The sequence below is a fragment of the Hydra viridissima genome, unplaced genomic scaffold, assembly GCF_058129835.1.
Source record: "Hydra viridissima isolate aposymbiotic clone 2 unplaced genomic scaffold, HvirCarnegie_v1 scaffold_1, whole genome shotgun sequence".
NCBI classification, from domain to species: domain Eukaryota; kingdom Metazoa; phylum Cnidaria; class Hydrozoa; order Anthoathecata; family Hydridae; genus Hydra; species Hydra viridissima.
In genome coordinates, this window is record NW_028324300.1 from 942643 (window position 1) to 949235 (window position 6593).

The 6593-nt window shown below is 29.9% G+C and overlaps 2 pseudogenes; both read right to left on the minus strand.

The window, feature by feature from the left end:
• Nucleotides 1-521: 521 nt before the first annotated feature.
• LOC149892797 (uncharacterized) lies at nucleotides 522-2206 on the minus strand (annotated as a pseudogene).
• Nucleotides 2207-4093: 1887 nt separating this feature from the next.
• On the minus strand, nucleotides 4094-6169 carry LOC149892798 (uncharacterized; annotated as a pseudogene).
• Between the last annotated feature and the right edge of the window lie 424 nt (nucleotides 6170-6593).

A 6593-nucleotide genomic window follows, 5' to 3' on the forward strand; every position in this document is an offset into this window, starting at 1 on the left:
ATTAGCTACAATTGTCTGCAACAAGTAGGCAAAATATAAGCAGCTTGTTACACTTTAGAAATCAGTTTTATCTAAAAATATATAGTCCACTTTACTAAAAAGTCCCATTTTCAGCCATTTGGGGATAGCTCGTAAATTTTTCTAACACTTTGTATTGACCTGATATTAACAGCAAATAAGGCCATTAGATCTAACCATATAAAAATGTAAACATCACAAACTTGTCATGTTCACAACAAAAATGGCAGCATTTTTTAATAACCCTATTTTTCAATTATCAGGGTTGAATGGCGTTATTGGAAACCAGTGCCCCTTCAACTTGTCTCCTGGCCCATGAGAGATATAACCCACTGTCTGTTATTTGTTTTAAAAAATTCTATATAATTGTTATAAAAAACATTTCTAGCCCAACATTGTTATTTATGTCAAATGCATAGTTATCTTTTTTTCAAAATTCTTGTATACTCCCTTAATAATGGCAATACATAATAATGTAGTTGAAAACAATTATATGTGATAATTCATTTCATCTTTTTTTTAATAAGATAAAAGTAAAACCCTCTAGTGTTTTTGACCTCAGGCTCATGTAATGTGCCAATAATGTTACTAACTCGATACCAATGCATATATGTGGTTGTTGGATACTTGAAATAATTGCCTGCTTTTTGTAAACAGCTAACACAAACTGTGTCACCTTTAAGATCAGTTATCTTGCCAGGAAAGAATTCACCAAAATAATTCACTAATACCCAATCATTAATATTAATATCAGTATTTATCGATTTTTGTGTGTTAACTCAAGTATCTTCCAGCATGTAAAAAGAGTCAAATGTACTACTCATTAATGTGACATAAGCTTTTATACAGCATGATTGAGGTGAAAAATAATATGAGCAAGTTCCTTTAGTAGCAGGAACATTCTTAAATCGTTTAGCAAGCACTTCTTGTGTAATAGCAGCTGTTTCGGCTTCAGAAATGTAGATAAATCTGAAAAAAAGTTAACATAAATCATAATACTTTTTCCAATCACCTATTCTAAACAAACTGAAAACAGTTTTTTTAGAATAGGTAATTGTTATCAAATTTTTTTTTAAATATTGTGATAAAATTTTAACCTATTTTTATACTGGCTGCTTGCACCATCAGTGAAATAATTGATCCTCTGAACTTGTGGATATTCCTCTTTCAGAATTGGTATGATTTTGGAAATGTTACTGAAAACTGCCTCAGTATTGTGAATTAGATTGTCAGAGATAACACAATAACATTTACTTTCCGGTGATTGGTTTCCGTTTAAAGATCGCACATATATGACAAATGGATGGAGAGTTGCTTAATTTTTGGAAAAATAAGATGACTGAACTTCATCTTGTGTAATAAATGAAAAATATTCAGCAAAATCCATTTGCATAATACATTCATTTGGGTTCATGTTTTCTTTGAGCTGCTTTGAAAAGCATGTTTGGGATTTGCTGACATAATGATGTTTTGTGAGGTTATATAACTTGTTTTTTAACTCTTCTAGAAACTTATCAGGACTTTTAACTATAGTTTCTAAGGAGCATCTATCAGTTTTCAACCCATTGCTTAAAAGTTATTTCATTTGCTAAATCCCCTAACAGTTCATTTAACTTTTTTTCAATTCTCTCTTTTCCAGGACACTTCTCACACTCATGAAACATACATGGTTTAATTTCTATTGAACATACAGCTAAGGTTATCAGATCTTTTGACTTTAATTCATTTTTTAATAATTTAACCGTAAGATTTGGATTTTGATGGTCAATACAAACACAGACTGTGTGCGTGCCAGATTTTCCTGCAACAATACAATGTTGTGGCCTTAAAAGAGCAAATGATGTCAGCCCCACCTTTACTATACCATTGGATTTTGATTCTTCTAACCAATTCTAGTAAAGTTCTGAAAGATTGCATAGTATGAGTGGCTTTTGAATGTGCTGTCTACCATCAACTGTCTTTATGCTAATGTAATTCTTTGCTTCTGGCAATAACCTGCTGTTACTATCATCCTCATAAAAGTTGACAATTTGATTTACAACTTTAGTAGTCAATTTTTTATGATTTTTTATGTCTGTTGATCTCTCACCAAGGATTCCTTTAACATCCCGCAAAGCTCTTGCTTGCTTCACCATATATTGTGTTGTTTTAAATTCATTTATTGTTTCCTGAATAGTCCAATGGACTGGAACTAAAGTGAGGAATTTTATTTTTACAGTATGTATTTTTATGACAATCTAACTTTAGCTCAATACCAATAGAACAAGTATTCATGTTTATCTAATAAGTTTAATCAAGATGAAATATTATTGAACCTTCTTCTGTATAAAATTAAATGAAGTTATATAGGAGAAGTAGGTTCAATAATGAATTGATTCTACATACATACATACATAAATACATACATACATACATACATACATACATACATACATACATACATACATACATACATACATACATACATACATACATACATACATACATACATACATACATACATACATACATACATACATACATACATACATACATACATACATACATACATACATACATACATACATACATACATACATACATACATACATACATACATACATACATACATACATACATACATACATACATACATACATACATACATACATACATACATACATACATACATACATACATACATACATACATACATACATACATACATACATACATACATACATACATACATGCATACATACATATATAAGATCCAACAATTAATAACAAAGTTTATAAAACAGAAAAATATCAAGGTAAGTAATTTTGAGTTATAAATGATTATATATTTACATTTGCAAAAGGGTATATTGTATAGAATCATTGGACTTTTAGATAAATAGTTAAAACTAACCAATAAAATTGAAACTCATATTTTGTAAAAAAAATTTATTTATTTAAACAAAACATCAAATCAATATTATAATGGCTTGATTAGTCTTGTTCTGCATCTTATTGCCAGTAATGTATGAACCCACTGTCCTACTTTTGCCTTAAGTTATTAGCAATTCAATCAACTGTAAAAAAATCAACATAATAAAGATTAAATTGCAATTTTATGATTAACTAAATTTTTTTTTGAGTATCACCTTTGAACAATAATGCAGGCTCTATATAGTTATTACCCCTTTAGTTGTGCTCCTATCCAGTATAAAGTCCAGATTAGGGAGAAAGTAACCAACCATATCTTTTCTTTTTTTTGAAATGACTTATGATAGGTTATATCTCTCATGGGCCAGGAGACAAGTTGAAGGGGCACTGGTTTCCAATAACGCTATTCAACCCTGATAATTGAAAAATAGGGTTATTAAAAAATGCTGCCATTTTTGTTGTGAACATGACAAGTTTGTGATGTTTACATTTTTATATGGTTAGATCTAATGGCCTTATTTGCTGTTAATATCAGGTCAATACAAAGTGTTAGAAAAATTTACGAGCTATCCCCAAATGGCTGAAAATGGGACTTTTTAGTAAAGTGGACTATATATTTTTAGATAAAACTGATTTCTAAAGTGTAACAAGCTGCTTATATTTTGCCTACTTGTTGCAGACAATTGTAGCTAATCAGAAAACTAACAAGTAAGGACTTGTTGATGAATAGAAAAATACTACGGTTCACTTCATTTTGCCTTTTTTTAGCATTTTTCAGAATTTTTCCAAAGTTGAGGAGGCTGTAGTTTTTTTCTAACATGATACAAGCTAATGAAAATCATTATTTTTAAGACAGAACTATCTAGAAAATAGTTCTAGAAAAAATGAGCCGCTTGTTGAAAGCTAGAAAAAAGTTATAAGACCTTAAAGTTGCCTATTTTTACCATTCGAGGAACCGAGGGGGGCTACCTGAGAGTGTTTGTAAGGCTATAATTTCTAAACTGTTGCACTTGGAACTCTGAAATTGCACATTTAACCTATTACATTGTGTAGATAATGATATGTAAAAACCAGGAAAATCAGAGATGGTACCCCACAGGCCATTGGTTGAAATATAATGATCTGACCCATTTATAATCAAATGAAACATTTAAAATGGGCTAAGTTCATTCATTGCTAATAACACCCTTGAATTAAAAAATAACACATTAAAGATTTATTTGAGGAAAAACACCCTCTTTCTATTTCATGCAAAACAGGAAATATTGCTAATCCACGTTGTTCAGGTAGGCATACACATTTCCTAATAAAACAAGCTCTATAAAGGATCTTACTCTTCAATTTTACATTGCTTCGATGTGGAAGTAACACTATGTTTAGATATGAAGACCGAATTGGCGTATTATACACATCTTCCAAGTGCCTAATTTTTACTACATCACATAAAAAAGAATCAGCTGATATGATTTCTTTAACAAATGCAATGCTGATGTTTTTAAGAAGAAAGCAATTATCTTTTCCTCCACTAGATATCTTGGTTGAGAGGTTTTTTTTGTTAGAAACCCAAATGAACTTTCCCATTGAGTTTGTCTTTTTACAATTTGTGCAACTGGATTAGAAGAACCTTTTACAGCTTTCTTTACACGCTGAAGAAAATTTTCATAAGGAAAACATGATACTGTATTTAATGAACTATTATAGTTTAAACAATCATCAGGCAGATGTAATAGATAATGAATATTGTACACTGTAAATGTGTTTCCATAGATATATTTGCAATTATAAATGAACTGTAATATTAAACTCCTTGCATAACCAATATACTGCATGCGAAAGTTATCATCAGACTGTAACATAATACTTATTGCAATGCTTAATGCCAAGAAATGTTTGTATGAATCTTTAGATAAAATACATCGTAGAACAACTGGACCGGTATACAAAAGAAATTGACGAAATTCAGTTGCCTTCCATCGATCTAAGTCATTGAGACTCCGTGGCTGACGTACAAATTCACTTGGCATGTGTCCATTTAATGATAGGAGACAGCTTGAAATTTCTTCAAATTGATGAGCAGCTATTTTACCACCAGGACCTATTTTCCAATAATTCAATAACCTACAAACAACACCTAAACATACAAGATGCATGTAGTCCAAAGGGAAATTGTTGATCATATCTAAATTAATCAAAACTAAAGGAGATATAGATGTTTGATGGTGATTATATCCAAATTTTTTAAATGTTATGTTTTCCCTTAGAGGATAATCAATCTCATCTTTAAAAACAACACGACCTTCATGTGTTCCATGAATACAACATCTTTCACAAGAGTCATAACCAGTGTGGGATATGATACATTTCAAAAACTCTCTGGCAGGGGCATCACACAAGAAACACTTAACCTTTACATCATATTGGTTACCATTGATTGATCACTATGTTCCATTAACTCAATTAACTCTGCAACAAAGTCCTCTAAATAATCATTAATTGAATCAAATTTTTTGTTTCTACAATACAATGCAACAACAAATATATCAAAGTCACCAAAAGAAGCTAAAATTGGCCACAACTGTGTACTGCTTGACTTATACAATGGCAAACCATCAATGCTAAAACACAGTGCAATCCATCTTTCAGTGAAATTGTGATGCAAAAATATTGTTTCTAAACCTTTTTTAATACTTAAATAGGTATATGTACCTCCACATTTTTGTATAATACTAACTTTCCTTGGAATTTGCAAAAGTGTTCTGGCATCTTTTGGAAGTTCAAGCCATTCTTCACGAAGTATATTAAGAAGCTCATTGACAGAAGCTCTAGTCCATCTGTTACGAATGGAGCAAGCAGTAAGTTTTTGGCAAAGGCTATAATTAGAATCATCAAATTAAGTATCATCATCATTGTCAATGTGGCTCAAGACAGGTAAATCAGATTCATATGATTCATCAGCATCTGAAAGAGTACATGAATCATTATTACTGCTGCTATCAGATTCACGAAGAATGCATTTGCTATTTGAATGGTCAGAGAGATTTAATTCAGCACAGACTAGATTTTCATGTTTTTCAATCTCAAAAGTTTCATCATAATTAAAATCTAGTAATCCAAGCACTTTTTTATTTGTAGTTTTCTGTTTTTTTACATAAGCTGCCATTATCATAATATTAGTTGTGCTTTTTAAAAAAATGACTGACACTTTTGTAAAATAAATACTTTTATTAACTAAAAAATACATACTACTTAATATATATTAATCAGTTACAGTCTTATTAAGTCATCATTTACTATCCAAGTTAGTTTTAGTTAATGCACTGTTCCATTTCGATCAAAGTAAATCAAATTAAATCATATTGAAAAAATTTCTATTAGTTATCAAAATTAGTTATAGTAACTAATTTTGAGCTTGTTATATAATATAAATAATATAAAAAACTTTACATGTAAGTAAAAACTAAAATAAGAATCATATTGATATTAATAATAATAACAACAACCATAATAAAGTTCCAGTGTATAGGTTATACACTATTATTTTTTACAGTAAATAAAATTTAAGTGGTATGTTTTTTTATATGTTATCTTTTTATGTTACCAAATAGTTACCTAAATAGTAATTGAAAAATCTTCGACGAGTTCACAATTACTATTTAGGTAACCGT